At 44.9% G+C, this 27,682-nt stretch overlaps 1 non-coding gene across 1 annotated transcript; it reads right to left on the bottom strand.

Annotated features, from left to right (window-relative positions):
- Positions 1-10,479: 10,479 nt before the first annotated feature.
- Positions 10,480-10,539, bottom strand: LOC128110247 (U7 small nuclear RNA). The gene has a single exon (XR_008218191.1). It is a non-coding gene; the product is annotated as a U7 small nuclear RNA (small nuclear RNA).
- Between the last annotated feature and the right edge of the window lie 17,143 nt (positions 10,540-27,682).

Here is a 27,682-nt window from a genome sequence, read left to right on the forward strand (position 1 = left end):
CCCTGACTGATCCGTACCCCCCGCCCCCCCTTTTTTTGATCTTCCCTGTATTAAGTCTTGCTTGGTGGAAACCTCTTGTGTCTGCTTGGGTTGATTCAGAGTCTTGGGCTGCAACAATATTAATTTGGGAAATAAAAATTAAAGCATGAGAAATGTATCCCACCCCAAGCAAGTCTCTAAGACATTTGCAATAGCTAGATAACTTGCTGGGTGGTAGTGGCACAGACCTTTAATCCCAGCACTCAGGAAGCAGAGGCAGGCAGATCTCTGAGTTGGAAGACAGCCAGGGGTACACAGAGAAACCCTGTCTCCAAAAACAAAAACAACAAAGCCCAAAACAAAACAATAACCAGATAACCAGGAGAGAGACTGGTAGACTTAAAAAAAAAGATTTATCTGGGTGTGGTGGTGCATGCCTTTAATACCAGCAGATCTCTGTGAGTTTGAGGCCAGCCTGATCTACATAGGAAGTTCCAGGCCAGTCAGGGCTACATAGTGAGACCCCCATCTCCAACAAAGAAGCAAATAACAACAACAACAGAATGATAGATATGGGCTGGTCGTGTAGCTCAGTGGTAGAGCACTTGCCCAGCACATGCCAGGCCCTGAATTCCACCCCATCACTGAAAAGACACAGTGCAAGAAGCAGCTCCTTGTGTTGTCCGGACACCGGACACCAAGGATGGCTTTGTTTTCTTCTCGCCAAGCCTGCCCATCCCTGGGGCCATTGTTTACACAGACATTTCTGAGTCACCAACAGCTCAAGCAAGGAGCCTGGGGGTGGGGATGGGATTGAGTAAGAGAATTTTGCTCTCAGGGAGGCCGGTCCCTGGAGTTGAGTCAGGAAAGCTTTTGCTTCTCCATTTAGTCTGGAGTAAAGTTTGGAGGCTAATTAATGTCACATGACAGCCAGCAGCCACACTTTAAAAAAAAAAAAAATCAATCAGACACATTGTTTGCCCCTTTGGGTTTGATGGACGTGTTGTAATAAGGTCCTGAACCATCCACTACCTCTTTATGTACCTTCTGTCTAAAGACTCGTTGCTGGTGTGACCTATATTCATGGAACCACAAACAAAGGAGTTAACCATTAACCTTCAAAGCACCTTCAGGTGAAGTCTTTTATAAGGGGAGAATTATATAGGCTCCCACTGGTTGCTAAGAGGAAAGGAGAAAAGGATTCAGGTTGAAGGAGGTTTTTAAGGAACTGGAGTTGATGATGAGGATGCTGTGGGACCCAGCCGGGAGTGTGCCTCGAGCTGATCTGTCTGAGCAGGGGGTAGCTCACATTCCAGCATCCCACCACCATCCTTCCTGGAAGGAAGGCTTTCAGGACTGGCTGAGGATAGAGTCAAATTGTGGCAACATTGTGTTCATTAGGTCACAGTCTCCAACCTAGCTCAAGATTAGTGTCTCCTAAGGCGCCATTTAATATTAGGTGTTTGTTTTCTAGGCCTTGAGAAAGCTTCAAGCTGCAAAGGACATATTATTTCTCTGACCAACTAAGAACACTTGAATTTTACCCCTCTCCCCACATACCTTATAATTCTTTCGACGAGTTTCCTATTTTTAATTTTACAATTTTGATTTTTAAAAAAAATCTCCATTTCTTTTATTATTTTCAATTATATGTGTGTGGCAGGGGCGGTATGTGCAACTGAGTATATGCACCCTAGGAAGTCAGAGCTGAATCTCCCCCCTGAGCTGGAGTTACAGGTGGTTGTGAGTCACCTGACATGAGGGCTAGCAATGGAACTCAGGGCCTCTGCAAAAGCATCCAGTGGTCTTAACTCCCGGGCCATCTCTCCAGCCTGCCTATCTATCTATCTATCTATCTATCTATCTATCTATCTATCTATCTATACTTTTTTTTGAGGTAGGGTCTCAAGTAGTCCAGATTGGAGTCTAACTCACTATGTAGCTGAGGTTGCCCTTGAACTGCTGATCCTCCTGCTTCTACCTCTCCTGTGCTATGATTACAGACATGGACAACAACACCTGGCTTCCTTTTCTATTTTTATTTTTTACTTTTTATTTATTTATTTTTTTTTTTTTTGGTTTTTCGAGACAGGGTTTTTCTGTGTAGCTTTGCGCCTTTCCTGGATCTCGCTCTGTAGACCAGGCTGGCCTCGAACTCACAAAAATCCTCCTGCCTCTGCCTCCCAAGTGCTGGGATTAAAGGCGTGTGCCGCTGCCGCCACCACCGCCACCGCCACCACCACCCGGCTCCTTTTCTATCTTTAATTGAGCGACAAATCGGACAGGCGTCTGGGGGTGGCTAGGTTTCGGCGAAGCTGCACACGTCAGGTCAGGTTTGAGTGGTAGTTACTTTTATTGTTGTTTGGTGGTTGTAACAACAAAGGGTTTGTTGTCATTTACAGATGAAATAAATGCACTGTTCGTCACCTGAAAGGCTTTAAATAACTCTTTTTTCAGACTGTATCATAGCACCAGCCTGCCTGTTTTATATACCCATTTGAGTGTTAATTAATATAAAAGTATTTATGTGAACCAAATCCAGAACAAAGGAACATGATTAGTCCTGTTGGAATGGTGGAACACTGTCATTAAGTCTCCTGTGGACCTACCTGGGGCCGTTGTATAGTCTCTCTTGCCATTTTTAGTAGATTCTAATCTCCACACACTGCTTTAAGTCACTTGAACTCAAGGCATGGTGCAATTTTTTTTTCTTTAATGTTGGGAAATGCTTTATTCCACCCTTCCTGTAGATTAATTATTTTTCAGAACCGATCTATTGCTTGTTTCACCTACTGGCCCCAATTTTCAGGTCAGGAAATAGAAGCATGGCTGAGTTTGGGCGAGAGGCTTACCACCATCCAAGAGGCAGGAGTCAGCAAAAGCACACGGTCCGAGGTCCCATCCTGACTTCCGCTCACTCATGAGGCAGCTCCTGGGTAATTGCTTTTAGAGTAAAAAATCACTGAGTCACAAAAATACAGACTGCTCTTGATTCAACTATTTAATTGGCTTTGCCTATGTTGGAAGAAGCTTGTGTGCCCCTCACTGAGCAGTTTGTCATAGAACGTGCCAATCTGTTGTCATGTCTCATTATTCTTTGTTATTTTCTACTGAAAGCTGAAGTCCTTAGCAAGATTATGCTTTTTGTGACTCTCCCAAGGGAAGAGTCAGTAGTTCTTTGCACTTGCTGTACACATGGGCTTTGGCACATTCTATCACTGAAACTGAGCTGTTCTCGCTCATAATTTGGAAACCGCAGCTTCGAAGTTTTGGAGTATTTCTCATGAGTATTAGTCTATAAATCGCTTAAGCAGTCTTTTACCTGGTTAGGAATAGAGCAACAAAAACTGAGGTAAGGAAGAGTGTTGGCTCCTCCGTATTTCCTCCTCACCCATCCCTAATGCCTGTTTTAGGAGTCAATAATTCCCACTGGTGCCTAAAAGTCAAGGGCACAGCATACCAGCCCATTATGCTTTGAGTCTGTAGGTAATGCTACAATGGCAAATTTCTCTGGGCAGTCAGCTGGCAATGGTGTCCTGTACTGATGTACTTAATACAGTTAATTTTGAAAATAGTGAGTGTGGAGATTTCTTGATTATTGTCATATCCCACATATGTTTCAAGAATGTTAACTTATTGATCTTTATGACTTCACAATATCCCTGTGAGGTGAGTACCACACACTGTGATAAAATTAAAGCTCAGAGATGCCTAATAACTTGGTTCAGACAACACAATTGGTGAATGATGAAGAGTCTAGTCTAGTCTAATAACCCTTGTGATGCTAAGGCCAGTAAGCCAGTAAGCTTCACTCCTTCATGGCCTCTGCATCAGCTCCAGCTTCCTGGTTCCTGCCATGCTTGAGTCTCAACTTCTTTTGGTGATGAACTGTGATGTGAAAACTTAAGCCAAATAAACCCTTTCCTCCCCAAGTTGCTTTGGTCACGGTATTTCACCACAGTGACAGTTACCCTGACTAAGATAACATGCTAGAAAACACTGTGCTTGGGTCTGGCATTAAGAGCAGTGGATGTTCTTGTAGAGAACCTAGGTGTGGATGGAAGTTTTCCTGTGTCCTGCCCAGTCCTGCAGTCCCATGTTCCTCTGGTCCACCTGGCAGGTGGTCCCTCAGCTGTTTATAAAATAATCATTCAGAGGCTTAATATTATTTACAAACTGTATGACCTATGGCAGGCTTCTTGCTAGTTAACTCTTTTTATTTTTTTCCTTTTCTGGAGCTGAGGACTGAACCCAAGGCCTTGTGCTTGCTAGACAAGCGCTCTACCACTGACCTAAATCCACAACCCCTCTGGCTAACTCTTACAGCTTAACTCAACCCATAACCATTAATCTATGTATCGCCATGTGTTCTATGGATTTATCTGCATCCCATTACATGTTGCTCCTTGGATGGCAGTTTGGCATCTCTCCAGACTCTGCCTTTCTCTTTTCTGTCTCTCTCCTTGGATTTCCCACCTGCCTCTAAGATGCCTTGCCATAGGCCAAAGCAGCTTATTTATTAACCAATGGGAACACCATATATTCATAACATACAGAAAGACATCCCCCCAGCACCTGAGTTCTACTCCAAGCACCCACATGGCAGCTAAAAACTGTCCATAACTTCAGTTCCAGGGGATCTGACATCCTCTGGATTCCAAGGATGGTGCATGGTGTACATAAAGTATGTAAACATACATACAAACATGTGCAAATCATAAATACATTTTAGTACACTGTGAGATGAAAGAGGATGAAAGCCGAGATAAGAGATGCTCATGGTTCAGCTGAGTGGTGGTGGCGCATACCCTTATTCCCTGCACTTGGAGGCAGAGGCAGGTGAATCTCTGAGTTGGAGGTCAGCCTGGTCTACAGATCAAGTTCCAGGATAGCCAGGGCTACTCAGAGAAACCCTGTCTTAAAAACCAATGAGCCATGTAGTTAGTAAGAGAAAACCAGATTTTTCCAGAAACACACACACACATACTTCTTTCTTTTTCTTTTTGGCATGGTCTCATGTATCCCAGGCTGGTCTTGAATTTGTTATGTAGTCAAGGATGATCCTTAACTCTATACTTCTGCCTCCACCACCCCATTGCTTGGAATCAGACATTGGCCACTTGGAATTCCTTTGGCCAATAGAATATGAGAATTATGTTACATTTTGGGACAAAGCAGTCATCAGTGCCAGGGTCTCCAGAACACATTCTCCCTTCCACATTAACCAAAGAGGCCAGTTAAGAAACATGGCAGCGACACACAAAGCGTGGCCTTGCTAAATTGGCCACAGTGCTTTAGTTCCCTGCTCACTCAGAGATGTGGGGTCTGGGTGTTTTCTCAGGGATAGATGCTGTTAATGTAGCTGCCCAGCATCAACGCTGGGGTGAGCTCCTCTCCCTTGTGTCATCTGTGGTATGAGAGTAGAATGTCCCCCAGAACCACGTGTGCTGGAGACTTGGCTGTTGCAGAATATTTGTTTACACTGTGAAGATGTGTCTTTGCCAAGGCACCTCTGATTGGTTTAATAAAGAGCTGAATGGTCAATCACTAGGCAGGAAGAGGTTAGGTGGGACTTCCGGGGACAGAGAGGACTCTGAGAAAAAGAAAGGAGAGAAGCCATTGAGACTCGGAATAAGTTGGACACACAAAATGGGAGAGAGATAAGAGTCACACGATAGACTATACATTAATAAAAATATGGGTTAATTTAAGTTATAAGAGCTAGTGGGACAAGCCTAAAATAAGGCTGAGCTTTTATAATTAATAATAAGTTTCTGTGTCATTATTTGTGAGCTGGTGGCCCAAAGGAAAAAAAATCTGACAACACTTGGCCCCTAGTGTGATGCTAGAAGGTCTTTTTTTCACAGAACTGTTGTAAAATATTATTTTTGTTTATGTTGCATTTGTCTAACTCTGTGAAGCTGTGTTACTTTGCCTGTCTAACATACCTGATGGTCTAATAAAGAACTGAATGGCCAATAGCAAGGCAGGAGAAAGGATAGGCAGGGTTGGCAGGCAGAGAGAATAAGTAGGAGAAATCTGGGAAAGAAAAAAGCAGTAGCCAGAGAAGAAGGAGGACTCCAAGGGTCAGCCACCCAGCTATACAGCAAGTCATGGAGTAAGAGTAAGATTTACAGAAGTAAGAAATCGGAAAAGCCCGAAGGCAAAAGGTAGATGGGATAATTTAAGTTAAGGAAAGTTGTTAAGAAACAAGCCAAGCTAAGGCTGGGCATTCATAATTAAGAATAAATGTCCATGTGTGATTTATTTGGGAGCTGGGTGTCAGGCCCCCCAAAAGAGAAACAAACAAAACAAAAAACAAACAAACAAACAAATAAACAAAACAAAGAACAGAATTAGGTCAAGTTGGCCACACCATTAAGGATTGATCTTAGCTCTGTTTTCTGACTGATTTTTGGTTTGGGGTTTTTTACTCTTTTTTTTTTTTTTTCTTTTTTTGGCTTTTCGAGACAGGGTTTCTATGTGTAGCTTTGCGCCTTTCCTGGAACTCACTCTGTAGCCCAGGCTGGCCTCGAACTCACAGAGATCCGCCTGCCTCTGCCTCCCGAGTGTTGGGATTAAAGGCGTGCGCCACCACCGCCCGGCACCGTTTGGGGTTTTTCAGTCAAGATATTAGACTGTAGCCAAGGCTAGAAGGCTGGTCTGGAACTCACTATGTAGCCTTAGCCTGGAATCAAATTCATGGCAATACTCCCACCTCTGCCTCTGAGTGCTGGGATCACAGGCACGGGCAATCATGCCTGGCATCACCTCTTTTTTAAGCTTTAGTTCACTAGAAGGTTATATATTGGTGACATCAAGTGGTGTCTTCTCACTCTTCTGGTTAGATAGATTTGTGCCTGGGAGAGGAACCTTGGAGAACCCTGTTGTTGTGGAGGTTTTTACACTTCAGCTGTAACATTTGGGACATTGGTACCTGCAGATCAAAGCAAGCTAGCTCTTCTTTGGCCATAGAACATCCTTCAGCATGGCTTTGTTTCTTGGGTCCATTAGAAATTCCCTTTGGTAAATGGCCCCTTGGCCTCTCCTTGATGTTCTTCCAGATTGGCATTTGTGTTCATTATAGAGATTTTCATTCTAATTAGGGCCATATTGGAGAGAAGGAGGGTGAAGACTGGAGATAAAAGGTTTGGGATACTTCCCATTCATCCATCCACCCATCCATCCATTCATTATTTAGTGAGTGCTTACTCTAAGTCAGTATTCAGAAGCTCTCGTAAGGAAGTTGTAAAATCAGATTTTCTAGGAATTTCTTCAGTTCAGCCTGAGACTTAGGCGAACGCAAACGGGCAGGCAGTTAATCAGCAACAAGAGGTCATTCAAAGTGGCATGCTGCTGCGTCACTGAGGTCCCCAGCTGGGAGACAGCTCTCTGCCTTCTCCTTTGTCCTTGTTACATATCCCTTACAGAAGTTCTGTGTGTGTGTATGCCTTTATAGCCAAACAAAACCCTGGGTCTCTCCCAGGAGCCATGCTCACCTTGAATTCACAGTAATCCCTCCACCTTTCCCACCCCATCCCACTTTGGCCTCCCAGGTGTTGAGACTGCAGCCGTGAGTCACCAGGCCCAGTGGTACACGTATTCCAATATTACATCTTTGAAAGCAAACACTTTCTGTCTTCTCTTTCAATGTTCTCCGTTATACCCAGTTCCGATACTTGGAAGAGATTGCCAAAATAGATGCTGTGAGGATGAAAGTGCTCTCTCTCTCTCAAATGGTTGCTTTACACACGATTTACATAGGACACAGATACAGCCCACACCCCCCATCCTTGGGTTTTGCATCATAGTTTCAACCAACCTCAGACTCAAAGTATTTTAAACATTGCCCCTGTGTTAAACATACATATTTTTTTCTTCTTAGTACTTGGTTTATGCAACATTTATAGTATTAGGTATTACAGTATCTAGAGATGATGTAAAGCATATAGGGGAATGTGCAGCAGAGCACACACAAACAGCCATCTTTTATAGAGGACTAGATGGTCTTGATGTCTGGAGAGGCTTCTGGAACTAACCCCTTCATGGAAATTGGGGAGCAACTAAATAGCATGAGTGAACCCCCTAGCTTCTGATGAAAACATCACAAGAGAATAAAGTTGTATCACACAGACCTGCCACTAGAAGCCACTCATGAATGAGTTGGTAGTCATGAGTGAATGAACACCATTTCAAAAAGTGTTTATATCTGTAGAATCCACCCATAGTCTCTCCATAGGCGAAACTTAGAACTTGGGGATAAGACGGCAAACAAATGTTTGGAAATTGCAGTTGTATCCAGCCTAGTTCCTCTTTTCTCCTACTCACCAAGGACCGGCCTTGACTGGCAAGAGCCATTGGTTCCTCTGATCATGAAGGAAGAAGGCAGTCAGCATGGCTAGGTGGGAGTGAGGGAGAGACTCTGGAGGAAACAGCCGCTGAGAGACAGGCAGCCGATGATTGGAGGCCTTTCCCTCTCTGGGTTTTGCCGCAGAACTGAGTCCTCATGTTCCGGCTAGTCCCAGAATTTCCCCACCTGGAAACATGGAGATGGAAAGCAAGTGACGGCTTTTCCTGTCTTTAGGCTTGCTGCTGCAGCTCCCCATTCTGCACTTGCCAGAGGAGCTTTGAGGAGGAAAAGACACAGTCTGCCCAATTGTATTAATGCACATTTCATTTGAGTGCAGACATCTGGACCCTCATTTGAACATAGTTCTTCTGAAGATAATAATGCCATCTTGGATGAAGATTGTCCTAAAACACTCCTGAGAAGTGCTGCAATCATTCCTGAGTAAAACATAATGAGTATACTAGTTTGAACTGGGCTCAACTATGAATTGTGATCACTCAAAATAACAGTGGCTTCAACCCATCAAGAATTTCTTCCCTTACACAGTACGGCTAATCTTGGTTGGCTGTGACGGCTCCACAGACACATGGAACACCTAGGGTTCTTGCCTCTCTTGGCATGAGCTTTGACTGTAGGGGCCAAGACACCACTTTGGTTTTCGTGAGTCATCATTGCCACATTTTTTTTTTCAACAGAAGCTCAGGGTGTATCTCATGGCTCCATCCTGGGAGGTGCACACATGACTTCTGCTTGCATCCCGCTAGCCAAGTATTACTACAATGGTCACATTTCATAATTACTGTAATGAACCCTTACCTAGCTGAAGATGAGGATTTTATTCACAATGAAAGGATGAGGATGTCTGGAGATACTGCAGTCTTGACATACATCCTGGGCCAAGGCAGAGAGCCTTGCTAGCAAGGAAGATTAAATTGTAGCCCTGTGGAACACTGGATTTCTTCAAAGGACATTTAAATCTATGCCAGTCTCATGGAAACCAGTGTCCTGACTGAAGTATGTGGCCAGTGTGTGGTTGGGTGGCTTTTGTTAGCCACACAGAGATAAGTAAACTAGTAATACCTTATTAATTTTTATTTTTATTTTTTTGAGACAGGGTTTCTCTGCGTAGTTTTGGTGCCTGTCCTGGATCTTGCTCTGTAGACCAGGCTGACCTTGAACTCATCGAGATCGCCTGACTCTGCCTCCCAAGTGCTGGGATTAAAGGCGTGCGCCACTGCTGCCCCTTATTAATTTTTAATATGTTATTAACTTAATACTACAATTCGTTCCAGGGTTGGAGGCCTGGCTCAGAGGATAAGAGCACTGGCTGGTCTTCCAAAGGACACTGGTTTGATTCTCAGCACTCCCATTGTGAAACTCCAGTTCCAGAAGATACAATGCCCTTTTCTGACCCCTGAGGGCACTGCATTTGGGTGGTACACAGGCATACATGCGGGCAAAACATCCATACACATAAAATAAAAACAAGGAAAAAACAAAATTAGTTTCACATTTGTTATTATTAACTATTCCAAAGATTTTTGTTTGTTTTTTTTTTGGACAGGGTCTCATGGTGTAGCCCTGGCTAGCCATAGCTGCTAGCTGAGTTAATGAAGCACCTGAAGTATCAAGAGAACTGATAACATAAATCTAAACTGAAATCACTTGTTTGCTTGTCTAGAAGTGAACTGTAGGGGTGGTGCAATCTTGTTACATAGACCAAATCTGGCTGCCTCTGACTCAAGCGCCCAGTTCTCTCCAAGAATTTGTTTATTTGTGCTTTTTAGACAAGTCTCATGTAACCCAGGTTTGCTCTGAACTCCCTACATGGCTGAGGTTGGCTTTGAACTCTTGCCTCTGCCTCCCAAGTGCTGGGAATATAGGTGTGTACCTCGACACCAGGCTCCAAAGCACTTTAAGATTTAAATTCCACACCCCCTTCTCTATTTGTAGGTTTCTACAAGACTAGGGCATGCCGGGCGTGGTGGCGCACGCTTTTAATCCCAGCACTCGGGAGGCAGAGCCAGGTGGATCTCTGAGTTCGAGGCCAGCCTGGTCTACAGAGCGAGATCCAGGACAGGCACCAAAACTACACAGAGAAACCCTGTCTCGAAAAACCATTATATTATATATATAAATATATAATTGGGGAGGGTCTTGATGAAAGTCAGAAAACCTTCTAGACAAATTCTAAAAGAGCTGTAATACTTTGAATATATTTATTTTTGGTGCTTTATTATTTTCATTTTCTCTTGGTATTTGCCTTTTGTTGTTTCTGGGTGTTTCTATTATTATTATTATTATTTATTGTTTTCGGTGCTGGGAATCAAACCCGGAACCTCATGCATGCCTGACAGGCATCTGTCAACTGACTCTACCCAGCCCCATCTGTTTTTTTGTTTGTTTATTTTAGTTTCCTTTAGTCTTTTGAGATAGGCATGACTTGGAGCTCACAATGTAGATAAGGTTGGCTAAATAACATTGGACTTGAACTTGTGATTCTCCTGCTTCTACTTTCTGAATGCTGGCATGTCAGTTCTGTGTTACCAGCCTGACTTTATTCCTATTTATTTAGAGACAGGTGCTCCCAGAGATCCACCTGCCTCTGCCTCCCAAGTGATAGGATCAAAGGCTTGTCCCATCACACTTGATGTTTTCTATTTATTGTAAAGGACTTTAAAGGCAATTAATCCTATTTAGATGTCTGATTTTATGTATCAACAAATATGAATCACTGCTTTACTTTTTACTTCTGTCCACAGAATTATCTACTGGTCTAAATGCATTTAAAAACAACCTTGTCTCTCCCTCAAACAAAACAAAACAAACAAACCATACAAACAAAACCAAAAAGAAAAAAATTCTAAACCAAACAAAAAAGCACACAAAAACATGGACACCTGCCCTGGAGCTGACTGGCAGACTCAAGAACTCTCCATTGGAGTAAACCTATTATCAATTGCAAGTAGCTTCTTGATAAGGGTGGGGCTGTGTGTATCCTCCTCAGTGCTGGGAACCTGTCTGGCTCGAAGGCTTTTATGTCTCTCTGGGTTCCTATGAGCCCCAGTTCTGTTGTGTCTGGAAAATTCTGTTTCCTTGGAGTCAGCCATCGCTTTTGGCTCTTACAATACTTCTGCCTCCTTTTCCACATAGGTTTATTTCTCCCTCATGAAGTTTGGTGGAGAGGGAGGTGGGGGGTACCGGGAGGAGTTGGGGGAAAGAATATAATCAAAATATATTATATGAAAAGAACCAATAATTACATAAAAAAAAAAACAAACCCAAAGATAATCAAACCCACCATCAAACAAAACTGTCCCAGTGCTTGCCACCCACTCAGATAACCTGAGTTCAATTCCCAGGACCCACAAAATGGACTGAGACAACCAAGTCCCGCAAGGTGTCCTCTGGCTTTCTCCACACACGTGCAAGCGCGCGCGCACACACACACACACACACACACACAAGTGAGTGCAGTAAGAATAATTAAAAAAAAAAATACTGTTTCAGCTGAGTATGGTGACTCACGCCTGTAGCCTCATCTGTAGCTGCCAGCTAGAGATGAACCTGGAGGGGAGAGAGAGGAAAGTTCTCAAAGGCAACAGAAGGAACCCTCCCCTTTCAAACTGTTGAGTGATAATTTTCCACACACCACCTTTCCGACAGGCACTGTTCCTCCCACTCCCAGGCGTGATGTGGCCATTTCTTCAAGGTTGTTGGAACAAGGGTGTCCTGGAATTTTCATGGTTCCTGGAGAGCCCAGCATTTACGAAGAGGCTTGGAAAGCTTATTCTGTGTTACAAGGTAATTGTGGGTAGTGCGTGAGTTTAGTCTTACTTGAAGCTATAAATCTTATCTTAGTAAATAAAATAAAGCTGACTAATGGTCACCAACCATATTTTCTTTCTTCTAAGGTATGGGCTTGAAAAAGAAGGGTTTCTTTCGATGGCACTACAACAACAGCTTTTAAAAGAAGAAAATGGCCAAGCCGGGTCACCCTCAACGTACAAACACGCCTCGTAGTGTTTCCTGTTACAGTTGTTTTCACATCTATAGAACACCACGAGAGAACACACCCAGATGTAGTTATTTCTATGGAGATACTTTCAAAGTACTTTCTCTTTTCTTGAGAACCAGGGCCTAGCTTCACGAAAGCATGCCAGTGCAGGCTGAAATGGGATGGAATTTCCATCGAAATAGGCCCTGGTGTTCAGATTTTGTCTGCCATACACAATTCCAACAATTTAAAATTTCTCTGCCATACACAATTCCAGCTATTTATCTGTGCAACACAGTGAACCAGTTGTGTGTGGAGCCTGGGGAAGGCTGGCATCGTTAGCTCTGGGTGACTCAGTTACCTAGTGAAGCTAGAACCTTGGCTGAGAAGCTGCCTTGGAGGTAAGTCTGGATCAGCCATAAGGAACCAAGAGACCCAGGTGTATGATTCTGTCCCAGCTGCACTGAAATATATTAAGAGATGGACTTTTTTTCTTTCTTCAAGACAAGGTTTCTCTGTAGCTTTGGAGCCTGTCCTGGAACTCGCTCTGTAGACCAGGCTGGCCTCGAACTCACGGAGATCCGCTTGTTGTGGGCCACCACCGCCCAGCTAAGAGATGAACTTTTGAGTCTTCTGAGCTTTGATTTTGGTGGAAATGCCCTAGATTCTGGTACGTGCAAAGAGTTCAGAGATCCCTGTCCATTGCAGTGAACCACACATTCCCTGGAGGGGACAACAGAGCCATTGTGTTTTAGGTGTTTACAACTCAGTGGAGGAGGCAAGACCTGTGCGTATGAAAATTTAACTAGCAGTAAAACCCAGTATCTAAACAGGGCCAAATGATGGAGCTGTCACCCAGGGCTCAAAGGGCACGCTGGCAGTGTGTTCATGGGGGAAGGCAACATTGCGTGTTGGAGGATTCAGTAGCAGCTTGGGTGGAGGTGCCTGGATTTGAAGGATGGATGGGTGGAGAGGAGGAAAGAATGGGGAGTGCTCAGGTGAGAAGGAGCCTAAAGACAGATCAAGGGACTGGAAAGAACAGAATGTACAGGGGAGAGTGATTAGATAAGGCGGGCTGGGGTGGAGAAGATTGGAGGGAGAGCCGTGAGCGGGGCTCTGACCAGCCTCGCATGCTAAGTGAGCAGCTGCTAAAACAACACGAGGAAACCTGCGCATTCTCTCAGCCGTCTTACCCGGAGCTCTTGGAGTCTGAACACCCGGCCTCCGTGGAGCGGTATTGGAATGTGGCACTACACTGTTCTCGAGTTGTTGGCGCTCTGAGAACCAGGGCAGGGGAAGCACAGAGGGCTTTCAGGACACTGAGTCTGCTCCGCAAGTCATTATACGTTTGTTCAGACCTACAGAATGGACAAGAATGGACTCAAGTCCCTGAGCTCTGGGTGATGATGTTGAGTCAGGGTGACCTCAGTAAAACACCCTGCTAGGGAATTTGGTAACCGAAGGGGGAAGAGTTCTGTATCCCCTGCCCAGCTTTACTGTGCAACGAAAAAAAATTCTTCTGGTAAAGAAACGATAAAGTGTAGGAAGATAAGAACTTTGAGATCTCATCTAGGCCGGGCGGTGGTGGCCCACACCTTTAATCCCAGCACTCGGGAGGCAGAGGCAGGCAGATCTCTGGGCTACAGAGTGAGTTCTAAAAAAGGCGGAAAGCTGCACAGAGAAACCCTGTCTCGAAAAACCAAAAAGAGATTATCTATATGTGAAATAAAAAAAAAAAAAAAAAAAGCAAAACAATACAAAACCTTGGTCTCAGAGGAAGTTCAGAGTAGAAAGAATAGTGGATTCCAGAGGCTGGGGAGAATGGGCTGTAGGGAGTACTCTTAACCATTGAGTTCTTTCCTAGGCCCCTGTGCCCCACCACTTGGATGGCTCAGTGGTTAAGGGCGCTCGTTGCTTTTCTAGAGGACCCAGATTTGGCTCCCAGCTCCGACATGGTAGCTTATAACTCTAACTCCAGTTCCAGGGAACCCAGTGGCCTCTTTTGACACAAGGTAATAAACATAGGCATGTAAGTGGTGCATACACATACATGTGGGTAAAACATCCATACACAGAAAATAATCAAAAACAAAACAAACTAATGCACACTTATGCATTAATGTGAAATGCCAAAATCGTTGAGTAAGGGGGAAGAAAAATCCATTGCCCATTCTCAGTAGTTAAAAATGAAAAACTTGAAGTGTTTAACTTTACGAACAAATTTAAATTATTTGAGATGGTCATGGTGGCACGTGCCTTTAATCCCAGCACTCAGGAGGCGAAGGCAGAGGATTGCTCTGAGTTTGTAGGATAGCCTGGTCTACAGAGTGCCTTCCGGGTTAGCCAGAGCTATAAGGCTCTGTCTCAATAAACAAACAAACAAAGAAAGAAATAATAGTTATTTGAGAAAAATGCAAAACAACAAACAAGACAACCAAATGATTAGCTTATGGGTGTCCATCAGGGTTAGAACAGGTTTATGTATAGGAAATATAACTGAGGTAAAAACCTCTAATTGTAGCTGCCTAGGGCTGAGTGTCCTTTAGCCTCTGAGCAACAGGAACTCAGTGATGAGTATACACGTCAGTGAACAGTTTCATTTAGCATGAACGACACCATATTGCTTTGTGCTGTTGATCCCAGTGCTGGAACACAACCCAACTCAATAGCTTCCTACAAATTCTACTTAGCAATGGAAAGAAGCCCTTATAGGCAGATTTATACATCTAAAAATCAAGTCAAGAACTGAAGAACTGGCCTGGCGGTGGTGGCGCATGCCTTTAATCCCAGCACTCAGGAGGCAGAGGCAGGCGGATCTCTGTGAGTTCAAGGCCAGCTTGGGCTACAGAGTGAGTTCCAAGAAAGGCGCAAAGCTACACAGAAACACCCTGCCCTGTCTTGAAAAAAAAGAACTGAAGAACTTAAAAGATGAAAGTTCTTTTGAAATAGGTATTTAAAGTGACTTTTTTGCATCTGAATTTTCTGGGCAATCGTCATCATACTTGCTTTTGACTTTATTATGGGGAAATGCTCTTCAGGCATGAGGTATTGTAGACCAACCATCTCTTTAGTGAGATGTTGCTCATTTCATTTGCTGATAAAGATTTATTGGTCACCCACTTTTTTTTTTCTTTTGAGACAGCATCCTGATATATATTTCTGGCTGTCCTGGAACTCAATATACAGACCAGGCTGGCCTCCACCTCACATAGACCTATCTGCCTCTGCCTTTTGAGTGCTGGGTGTTTCAGAATATATATCATCATCCCTCCCCACCCCCCCCCCACCCCCCCACCAGCTGAGGACCAAACCCAGGGCCTTGTGCTTGCTAGGCAAGCGCTCTACCACTGAGCTAAATCCCCAACCCAGAATATTCCTTTATACTGTGTGAAGATGTGTCACTGTGGTTGGTTTAATAAATAGCTGAATGGCCAATAGCTAGGCAGTAAGAGGTTAGGCGGAACTTCTGGGAACAGAGAGGTCTCAGGGAAGAAGAAAGCAGAGTCCCCAGTTGGACGCAGAGGAAGCGGGACAGGCAGGAGGAGAGGTAACAGCCAAGAGCCATGTGACAGCACATAGATTAATAGAAATGGGTTAATTTAAGTTATAAGAGCTAGTTAGGAAACCTTGTCTCAACCCCCCACCCCCCAAAAGAGCTAGTTAGAAACAAGCCTAAGCTAAGGCAGAGCTTTCATAATTAGCAAGTCTCTGTGTCATTTTTTTGTGAGCTGGCCTAAAGAAAAATCAATCTTTAGTTGTGATTAAAGACATGGGTCACCTAGCTGGGTGACGGTGGCACACGCCTTTAATCCCAGAACTAGGGAGGCAGAGCCCGGCGGATCTCTGTGAGTTTGAGGCCAGCCTGGTCTACAGAGTGAGATCCAGGACAGGAACCAAAACTACACAGAGAAACCAAAACAAACAAACAAACAAACAAAACAAACAAAACAAACAAAACAAACAAACAAACAAAACAAAACAAAACAACAACAAAAAAAAACCATGGGTCACCAAGCCCTGTTTATTGGGTACCAACTTAAAATGTTATTGGACACCGACTTCAGGCTAGACCCCTTATGGATGCTGGTCCTACAATGGAGGTCCAGGCAGACTGGTTGCTTCCTTTCAAGACTCTTGTGTTCAAGTGGGAAAGAGTAAGGCTGAGTATTGGAGATGACTTCAGAGACCTAGGTGCAGACATGCCACTTTAGACGTGGTCAAGGTGGGTGAGGGTGAATTATGGGCTCAGACGCTGCTGCTGTGTAACCAACTGGGGAAAGTGGGTTTTGGCAGCTGTCAGTCTAAGGTCAAGAAATGCTCCCTTGTAATCTCTGGTTCATTGACATTTTCTGTTAGTGCGTATGTGCATGTGTATGTGTGTGGGGGGGGGTCAGGGAGGAGAGTTGATGGATAATTTCAGCCTTAGTCCTAGAGGATGAGAGCATTCTTCGCCTTCCTCTCCGTTTCCCTGCCTACCTGTCATCCTCTCCTCAGAGATGGTGGGAGGGAAAGCTTTTAAGAGGCCTGTCAGCCTTAAAGAGCCCATTTTGATTTTCCTTCAGTGAGCTAAGGTTAGCACAGATACTGGCTGTGCTGCCTGGGTATTTCCACATGTGTGGCCTCAGGGATAAAGGATGGAGTGAGTGAAATCGAAACTGTGAGTGAAATCAGCAAGTCAGGAGTAGACGAAGAGGCACTGCCCTCTTGGGTGTCTAATTTCATTGGCATTCTCCATCTGAGTGCTATTTATTTTAGTTTTTTAAAGATTTGTTTATTTTAATGTATGTAAATGCCTCACCTACATGTATGTCTGTGCACCACATGCGTGTGATGCCTCTGGAGACCAGAGACAGCATCGCCCCGGAACTGGAATTATGCATAGTTGCTAGCCACCATGTGGGTGCTAGGAACCTACCCTAGGTCCTCTGCAAGAGTAGCAAGTGCTCTTAACTGCCACTGGGCTCTCTCTCCAGCCCCTTAGCATGACTTTAATTTTTTTTTTTTTACTGATTGCTTCTTTATTTTAAGATGCAACTTTTCTTGAGACTTTCATACAAGGCAATGGATGGATAATGTTAACCTGCCAAAGAAAATATACTGACCACAGAAAAAGGCAGTTCTACTACCTATCATGGTTATTCACATCTGAAATAGCCTATCAAACTCTCAGGGCTTGGCTGGTTTAGTTTTCTTTTGGAAATAACTCAGATTAAGTCCTGCCTCTGTTGGACACTAGGATATCTGAGGACTGTTATCACTTTCGGGTGATGTTGCCTGGAGCCAGTGTTCCTTAAGGTGATTGGTGAGGAGGGGTGTTATGTGAAAGTACACGTGCTTGCTTCTCTTTCCAAGGGGTGTGGGCAGCCAGAGGCTACCACTCTACAAAGGAGTCCCTTAGCATGACTTTAAAAGACCACAAATAACCTTTATTAGTTGGGTGTGGGTGGCACATGCCTTTTGTCCCAGCACTCGGGAGTCAGAAGCAAGTGGATCTTTGTGAGTTCCAGGACAGCTAGGGATACACAGTGAGACTCTGTCTCAAACAAACAGACAGACAGACAGATAAATAAATAAATAAAAAAGAGAGAAAGTAACCAGTAAAGCTCATTAAATGACACTGGGAAGAGCACCAGAAGGCGGCCCTAGTGTTGGTTTCTCCTCATTCCCTGCCCCCTTTACTTGCTGTCTCCCCTGAGTTACCTACACCATTCCTCCCACACACCCCTTGCCTCTGCCCCTTCCATGAGCCAACTCTTAGCCTGCGAGCTTCTCAGCACCTGGAGGGAGCCCTTTCAGATTCTCACCCTCTCTCTCAGTAAGCAGGGATCTTGCTAACTGCTTGTCCAGACCCTAAAGACTTACCAGTGCCCTCCTTGGCAGTTTTTCTGTGCTGTATAGTCACATGATTTTCACCTTGTGTGTGTGTGTGTGTGTGTGTGTGTGTGTGTGTGTGTGTCTAAGGTCCATATGAAATGACATTCTCCTTCAAAATGCCTACTCAGCTTTTGTAGTTTTATTTCTTTCTTCTCTTTAATTGCTTTTCATGTGTTCCATTTTTCCACGAGAATGGGTGAAACTCTGCTGTCCTATAGAACAGACAGAGTGCACAGCCACTTTCCAGTCAGAGGCTGGCATTCCAAAGCCCGTCTGACACATGGAAATAGCACTCACAGCAAGCAGGTCCCTAAAGGTGTGCCAAGAAAATTCGCAGAAAGGAAAAAAGCGAGAGCCTTTTTTTTTTTTTTTTTCACGAAAGGGCAAAAGTCAACACAGAAGGTCGAATCCATCACAGAGGTCATGGTGGTCAGGGAATCCCCATGAGAATACACAGACAATCCTCAATGGAAGCTCCCTAAATTTTCTCTCTCCTCTACAGACAACAGATCCTCTCCAACTCCACCCATCTCACGTGATTTCTTGGTATGTCCCAGAGAAAATTAAGGAGAGCCAGCCCGGGGAGCTTGTCTGTTATCTCCTCCCTTGCCTTCCTCCTCTTCCTTAGCTCTAGGCCTACTCCCATTCTTCCCAAGGTGTGCCCTTGTGACTGACTCAATGTCTTTGACCTGCTCCATCGGCCCCAGCCCTGATGCCCCCCCAGCCCTGATGCCCTGTGCACAGCACCGGGGAGCTGCCGATCCAACATAGACGGCTGCACACAGTGCTTCTTGAATGCCTAACAGAAGTCTCCAATATATGCCAGGCGGTGGTGGTACATGCCTTTAATCCCAGCACTCGGGAGGCAGAGGCAGGCAGATCTCTGTGAGTTCGAGGTCAGCCTGGGCTACCATTTTTGTAGCAAAGCTACACAGAGAAACCCTGTCTCGAAAACAACAACAACAACAACAACAACAAAGTCTCCAATATAACATGTTCAAATTTGAACTTGGGAGCCCTTGCTTTCATTTCTGCTCATGCGCAGTACTCGCCACTTGGGTTGACGTCAACCTCATCCTTTCAGCGGGAGGAGCTGGAAGTCTTGGAGACACCCTTGGGTAGCTTTTATGACTCCCATTGATCTTGAGGGCAATACCCTCAAATGCGAGTACCTGTTGGCAAAATAATCAGCTGTGCTCCAAGCTGCCACTGCTTTTAGCCTTTTCATTGTGATGGGTGCCAGGCTGGTCTTCTTTCTTCATCCAGTTTATTAAAACAAAACAGGATGAAACGGCAGCAAAGCAACCCCAAGTTGGTGGGTAAGTGAGAGTGGCCTCTGACTGGAACTTTTGTCTTTACCTGCTGAATGCCCAGATTACAGACACTATCCACCAGGCCTTGTTCTAACTAGATGGATTTTTTTTTTCTTTTGGTTTTCCTAGACAGGGTTTTTCTGTGTAGCCCTGGCTGTCCTGGAACTTGCTCTGTAGACCAGGCTGGCCTCGAACTCATAGAGATCTGTCTGCCTGTGCCTCCTGAGTGCTGGGATTAAAGGTGTGTGCCACGACGCCTGGCTTCTAGATGGATGCTTAAACACCCCCTCCCTACCATTACCCTCTCCCCCCCTCTCTCCATCTATCATCTATCTATCCATCTGTCTATTTCTGACAGATCTTATCTTTTTATTTTTTTCCTGTTCATCAAGAACATCACTTTCACTTAATTAAAAGCAAAACATTGGCTGGACAGTGGTGGCACACACCTTTACTCCTAGCACTTGGGAGGCAGAGGCAGGCGGATCTCTGTGAATTCGAGGCCAGCCTGGGCTACAGAGTGAGTTTCAGAACAGCTACACAGAGAAACCCCGTTTTGGAAGAGAGAGAGAGAGAGAGAGAGAGAGAGAGAGAGAGAGAGAGAGAGAGAGAGCAAAATATCTCTTAAAATTTTTTTCCATGCTAATATCTGAGCTCAGAACCTCACAGGCAAGCGTGTTGCTACATCTCTCAAAAATCTCACAATGGTCTGTGTCTCCAAGGCCCTACTGAGTTTGTGCCCTTCCCACCCCACACTAACTCTGAGATCCCACCCTGCTCTTCCTCCTCTTTCTCTGCTCCATTCCTCTGACCCCTTCCCTGTGTCCTGTCAGGACACATACCCACCACCAGCCTTTGCACTGGCTCTGCCCACCTGGGTGATTGCATGGCTTCCTCCTTTGCCTCTTCTGAGTCTTTGTTCAAATGACTTCACCGCCTTGTTCAAGCTTGCGACCCTCTCTCCTGTACCCTCTTACCCTGGGCTAACTAGTCCTTTGCCATTGCCACTTTCAAACACACTAAAACATTTCCGTATGCATGTGTGTGTGTGTGTGTGTGTGTGTGTGTGTGTGTGTGTGTGTGTGTGTGTGAGAGAGAGAGAGAGAGAGAGAGAGAGAGAGAGAGAGAGAGAGAGAGAGAGAGTTGGAGAGACAGAGAGAGAGAGAGAGAAAGAGAGAGAGAGAGATCGTCTTTATTACCTCTAGTTTGCTCTGTAGTCAACTCTAGCCTTAAACTCTGGATCCCTCTGTCTCTAACTCCCAAGTACTTTGATTACAGGTGTGTATCACTGTGCCCAGCAGAATTGTTTTAATTTTTTTGAAGGTTAGAAGAAAATTTATGTGTATGTACCTACATGTATGTATGACTACCACGTGTATGTCTGATGATAGAAGAGAGTATCAGAGCCCCCTGGAGCTAGAGTTTCAGGCAATTCTGAGCTACCATGTGGGTGCTGGAAACGCAGTCCTCTCTAAGACCCGTACTCTCTTAACTGCTGAGCCATACATATCTCCAGCCCAGGATTAGATTCTCTGATTTGTCTTTCCTTCATGATAATTTCTCTTTCTTTAATCCTGAGCACTAGATCCGGAGCACTGGGTCCACACAGCAGGCACTCACAGTTTGGTTGAATGAATTAAAGAATTCAATGGTGTGGGACTGGAGAAATGTCTCAATGGTTAAGACTGTTCTTCCAGAGGGCCTGAGTTCAATTCCCAGCACCCACATGGCAGCTCACAACCATCTGTAACTCCAGTGCCAGGGGATCTGACACCCTCGTCTGGCCTCTGTAGGTACTGCATGCATGTGGTACACAGACGTACAAGCAGGCAAAACACCGACATGTAAAATAAAAATACATAAATCTCAAAACAGAGGAGCAGAAAAAAAAATCAGATGATCAGTATCTATTCTATATCCTAGTGTGTGACCAAAATAGACAAACTTGTTTCATTAAGCTCCTATGCAAGGAACACACTGGTAACCAAAGGTGGGATGTCTAAAATCAGCTGGTATTTATAGGTCATCTCTATACAGCAATTGCTTCCCAGAAACCTAAGAGATCGGTACTATTACCACTCGTCTGAAGTGCAGAGAGGCTGAAGTTACAGAGCCAGGATTTGAACTCATACAGTTTGACTTCTCAGGCCGGTAAGTCAGTCAGTCACCTGGGTCACTTGGCTCAAGGGAGTGCAGTGTAAGACTTCTAATCAATAATCGTCACAGGAAGGCATTAATTGCACGTGAGCTTTGTGCTGTGGACCAAAGGTGAATGTCTTAAGAATGGAAATGATTTTTCTGCCCCCCTGAGAGCCTGATACTCAATGGGCTGTCAATAAATAGTGATTGAAAGAACACCATTCTCATCAGACGCAGACCTGCGCTGCAGAGGAAGCTAACAGTAGTGGTAAACTATAGTGTAGAATAGGCGTCTAGAGGGAGGCTTAGGACTTCCAAGCCCAAGGCTACTGCAAGTGTCAACATCTCAGGCCATCTGCCTCTTGATAACCAGGGCTGATAGCAGTCTAGGGACAGGGCATTGTTTTTGTTTGTGTGTTTGATGCTGAAAGAGAGGGGGTGGAGATGACATCCTCTCCCAAGTATACCTTTCAGGCAGCTTAGTTTTTTTTTTTTTAACTTTTATTTTAAAAGACACACTTTAAAAGCTAAGATCCGGCGGTGGCGGCAGCTTCCACCACACGTGTTCTTCACTTCTGTTTCTTTATTATCATGTTTTATGTATGTATGTATGTATGTATGTATGTATGTATGTATGTATGTATGTTTTGTTTTCATTGCTTGAGATTGAACCCAGGACTTTGTGCAAGCCGGGCATGGACTCTACCACAGAACTATAGTCTAGGCCCATCTATGTATCTTTTTCTCTCCTTCAGGGACTTGGAAGCTACTAGAAGCCAGAGTCTCAATGTTATATCTTGGTAGCTAACACTGCCAAGTTCTGCATCATGCATGGTTTAATAAAACATTCTTTTTTTAAATTTCTGACTGCTGAATACTGGTAACCCAGAGGCTCTCTCCCTAGGAGGTAGGACGTGGCACTTTTAGAGACATATCTTTTTACGTACAGCACATAAAGAAGACATATATTTTAAGCTAAAAAAATGACTGAACTAATTTTGAAGATGGTTTAGGAAGAAGGGTACAAAATATCTAGCGGCTGAGAACTCATACAATTTAGTGAAACTGCTTCTGTAATATGGATACACTTTCCACACGGAGCTTTTAAAAAGGGGTTTTCTAGTTAGGCCTCATGAAGTGATAAATATATTCTATAAGTCAATTAAATATTGAAAAGTCACCTCTGTGGTTATTTCTGCTACCAACAGTGCTTTCAAATTTAGTCAAACTTATTTTTAGATTCTTTTCAATTTGTTTCTCCTTTTTAAGTTAGTAAGTCAAATATATAGACAAAAAGCTGGGAAGCAGAATTCAGGCCCCGCACCCACCCACCCTGGAGCACACACCCCAGAGCACCCCCTTCTACTCACACAGTGTTGGGGTTGTAGTGCAAAGAACCCAGGGTGCCGAGCACTCTAGGCAAGTGATGTACCCCTGAACTGAATCCCCGGCATTGAACTATTTTGTTCTCCTTAGACCAAATGGGATTTGTTTATCATAATATTAAGAATTGGGATGAGGGCCAGGTGGTGGTTGTGGTGGTGGCGGCGGCGGCGGCGGCGGCGGCGGCGGCGGCGGCGGCGGCGGCGGCGCACACCTTTAATCCCAGCACTCGGGAGGCAGAGGCAGGCGGTTTCTCTGTGAGTTCAAGGCCAGCCTGGTCTACAGAGTGAGATCTAAGACAGGCACCAAAAACTACACAGAGAAACCCTGTCTTTAAAAACAAACAAACAAACAAAAAAAAAAGAATTGATGATTGAGATGAGGCTAAGTAAAAAAGATTGGATGGATGCTGCGAAGATAAAATTAAACAGATTTGGAGAGAGAGGAGGGGAGGAGTGAAGTAATATGGCCTAGACAGGTTGTTGGTTAGTTCAGCCGAGAGAAGGCAGCGTCCAGGACAGGAAGCTGTGAGGAAACAGGAAGGAACGAGGCGGGCAGTCTAGCAGTAGGTGTCTTTATGAGGCATGAGTAGCCAGCTCTTAACTGTCTGTGTGAGTCTACGGTACAGTAACAGGATTGGCCAAAACACTTAACGTAACTTAAAAAAAAAATACATTTTTTTAAATGAGTTTGAGTTCATCACTGAAAAAGTCAGTTTGAGCCAGTCAAACCCAGAGGCGGTGCTTTCCCTGTCTCAGTTCCCACAGGGACGCTTCTCTTCAGGAAATGTCTTTTTCTTGTCGTGTGTGGAGCTGTGCCCTACCACAGAGGGAAGCCTGTCAGCCGCAGGGCATGGGCTGAGCGCGGAGTCATTCAGGCCCTGTAAAGGCCCCAGGCCAAACCAGAGTTCTTTCTCCACCGCTTCACAATAGGTGTTGGGGGAGGGGCGCCCAAAGGCTGTCACCCATGGAAGCTCTTGATGATTCCATGGCTGACTAGGTCGTCCATCTACCTGGTTTGGGCCTTCTGGTCCGTGAGGCCAATTTGCCTAAGTTATTAATTCTCAGCCTGTGGGTCTCCACCCCTTTGGGGGTTGAATGACCCTTTCACAGGGGTCGCCTAAGACCACGGAAAACACAGATATCTACACTGCGATTCCTAACAGTAGCAGAATGGCAGTCACGGAGCCGTAATGAGATAATTTTGTGGTCGGAGATCACCACACGGGGAACTGTATTAAAGGAGGCTTGGGAACCACTGGGTTGAGTGACCCTGAGGAAAGGCTGTTTCCATTCCAGCTCTAGAGCCCACACTGTGGCATCATCGGCTTTGGTGTTATTTTCCTGGGAGGTGATTACGCCCTCAGAGGGCGAGCTAACTGAAACTCTGACAAGTGCTTGTGAGTCACTCCCCGACCCCTGAAGCTTCTGGCCTGAGGTAGGTTTCTCCAGGTGAACTAAAGCATCGTGAAGTCTGCTCGGGGCTTTTCAGGTTATCTCAGTGGTAACTTCTGGTGATGGCCACAGGGAGAAAGCAGCAGCCATCATCGACAGAGGAGGAGGGATTCCATTCCCCAACTGTGAACGCGCACAGTGGTTTGGATAGGACTTTGGAAAATTCTACAGATCCCCCATAGAAGCATTTCTTTTTGGATGACGTGTTATTACAGCTCACTGACCAAATGTTAATTGGAAAACCCGAGTGGCTTCAGGTCAAGGGTGTAATTACGTCCCCGAGATACCAGGAGGAAATACAACTGCTGCTGAATACAATTAAGCATTTTCTTCTTACCATCTTCATTTTTTACTGGATTAGTTCACCAAAATGTCCCTCCCGCCCCCCACAACGTCTCTCACTTTTTAGCCTTGGACTCACTGTGTAGCCCAGGCTGGCCTCAAACTCCTGTCTAATCTCTTGCCACAGCCATTCAAGCGCTGGGATTCCAGGTATGAGTCACCTCAGCAGGCTTGTAGATTATTCATCCTTCAGGACAAGTCCTCCTTAGGTTGTTCATGTTGACCTCCAGTACTCGGGGACGAAAGACCCTCTTCCCCTTCTCTGAACCCAAGGCTAAGGCTCACACTGCCAGGCCTTGCTGATGATAGACTTATAAGACATTGCTGTATATTTCCTTATGTGGGGTGACTCTGGAGAACTTAACGCTGGTTCCTCAAAGACCTCTTCAGCAGATATGGGAATGGCTGAGGTTAGAATGGGACATGTATGGTGATATTTTATTTGTGCTGAAATGTGATTTTATTTGTATGTTAATAAATAAAGTTGCCTGGGGGTCAGAGCTAATAGCAAGCCATAGCCGAAGCTGGGCAGTGGTGGGCACATGCCTTTAATTCGATCACATGGCAGGCAGAGTCTGTGTGTTCAAGGATACAGCCAGCTTGGAGACACATGCCTTTAATCTCAATACCAACCACAGAGACCTGGAGGTCTGTATAGACAGGCAGTGACGAGGAGGTCATGTGGTTGGGTTTACAACCAATGAGAAGGCAGAACAGAAAGTTAATAAAATGACAGGCACACAGGAAGTAGGTCTCTTTCTCAGGGGAAGGACGGCAGCGGGTGTTAAGAAGGCGGTTTTAGCCGGGTGGTGGTGGCGCATGCCTTTAATCCCAGCACTCGGGAGGCAGAGCCAGGCGGATCTCTGTGAGTTCGAGGCCAGCCTGGGCTACCAAGTGAGTTCCAGGACAGGCGCAAAGCTACACAGAGAAACCCTGTCTCGAAAAACCAAAAAAAAAAAAAAAAAAAAAGAAGGCGGTTTTAGTGTCAGTTCTTAGCTACTGCTCTGACCTCTTGGGCTTTTAACTCTGCATTTGGCTCTGTGTTTCTTATTTAATAAGACTGTTACATCTACAGACATGAACAGGAATGGATTCCCGAGTACATGATATTACTGAGCAGAACTGAAACACAAATTGCCAAAAGGAAGGTGACACAGCAGAGAGAGAGATCCCCTGCCTCAAACCCAGGTGGTGTCCAGGAGGACCTTTGTTTTGCGCGCGCGCGCGTGTGTGTGTGTGTGTGTGTGTGTGTGTGTGTGTGTGTGTGTGTGTGTGTGTGTCTGAGGCCCCTACAAAGCCTCTGTGGTTTCTGTGGAGTGGCAAGGAGGGAGAAGATCTGTGTTGGTTTCTAAGCCACAGTCCTGCAGTGGCTCAGTGAAGTCTCTGTGAGTCCTGTAGAAATGTGCCCACTCTTGCCTGTGAGCAGCTAAAGCCTCTGCTGTGCTCCCGGGACTTCCAAGCTCTATATTATCTTGCAGAATAACCACTAGTGTTGAAATATTTACAGCCTCCCAAATGCCTAGGACAGTGCCTTGAACATTACAGCTCTGTGAGAAATGCTTATTCATAGATAAGACTTAATTCAGGTGGACCTTCAAGACTGGGAATACTCAAAATAGAAAGGTCACACAGCGAACCACCAAGGTAAGAATTTATGTGAAGGGCTCTGTGCAGGCCCTGACACATTTGGTCAAATGTTTGCTGAATTGAAACAATAAATGAGAATTTATTTTATTTAATTATTGTTTTTGAAAGTTTAAAAATTACCTTTATTTACTTGTGTGTGCTTGCCAGCACACATGTGTGTACATGGTGTGGAGGTTAGAGGGTAGCTTTCCTTCCACTACATGGGTCCTGGGCTTGAACTCACTTCATAAGGCTTGACCGCAAGCGTCTTTTCCCACTGAGCCATAGTGTCTGCTCTGGATTTTTTGTTTGTTTGTTTTTAAGAGAAAGCCTGATGTGTAACTGAGGATATACGCTGGATTCTTTGTTTGTTTGTTTTAGTTTTTCAAGGCAGAGTTCCTCTGTGTAGTCCTGTCTGTCCTGGAACTCGATCTGTAGACTAGGCTGGCCTGGAACTCATGGAGATCCAACTACTTCTGCCTCCCGAGTGCTGGGATTAAAGGCGTGCGCCACCACCACCTGGCCACCTTGAGTTCTTGTCCTCCTGTGTCTACCTCCCAAGTGATGAAGTTATAGGTGTGTCCTGCTGCTTTTATGAGGTGCAGGTGACCAAACCCCCACTGATGTGCATGGTAGGCAAGCACTCCACCAACTGAGCTACAGACACATTCTCTAAAGAAGAATCTAAGTATTTTTCCCAATGATTGTTATTGTGGCTTCTCACAAGAACTTTGGTGGCTGGGTTTGTAGCTCAGTGGTAGCGTACTTGCCTAGAATGTCTAAGGCCCTGGGTTCCATACCTGCCATGGAGGGCGGGGTAGCTAACTTAATCTGAGCTGGGCATAGTGCCTCTTACCTGTAATTGGAACACTTGCTTGTAATTGAAGTAGGGCAGGATGGCGAGTTCCAGGCTTGCCTGGGTTACATAATAAGACTCTCTTAAAAGGAATCAAAACAGAAACAAAAATCATAAGACAAACACAAAACAACAGCAAAACAAAAATAATTTTGGAATAAATTTTTGTCGGCTGTGTGTGTGTGTGTGTGTGTGTGGGTCTACAGGGGATTGAGGAATATATTTCTTCTTTCTCTCCTTCCTTATTTCCCCTCTACTTCTCTCTACTTCTGTGTGAGGTACAGTCTTGCTCTGTCACCCAGACTGGTCACGAAATCCTAGCCTCAGGTGCTGCTCCACCTTGGCTCTCCAATGGTTGGCATCACGGGT

Source organism: Peromyscus californicus, unplaced genomic scaffold (assembly GCF_007827085.1).
Source record: "Peromyscus californicus insignis strain IS unplaced genomic scaffold, ASM782708v3 Scaffold_14__1_contigs__length_90479793_seg_2, whole genome shotgun sequence".
Classification (NCBI taxonomy): Eukaryota; Metazoa; Chordata; class Mammalia; order Rodentia; family Cricetidae; genus Peromyscus; species Peromyscus californicus.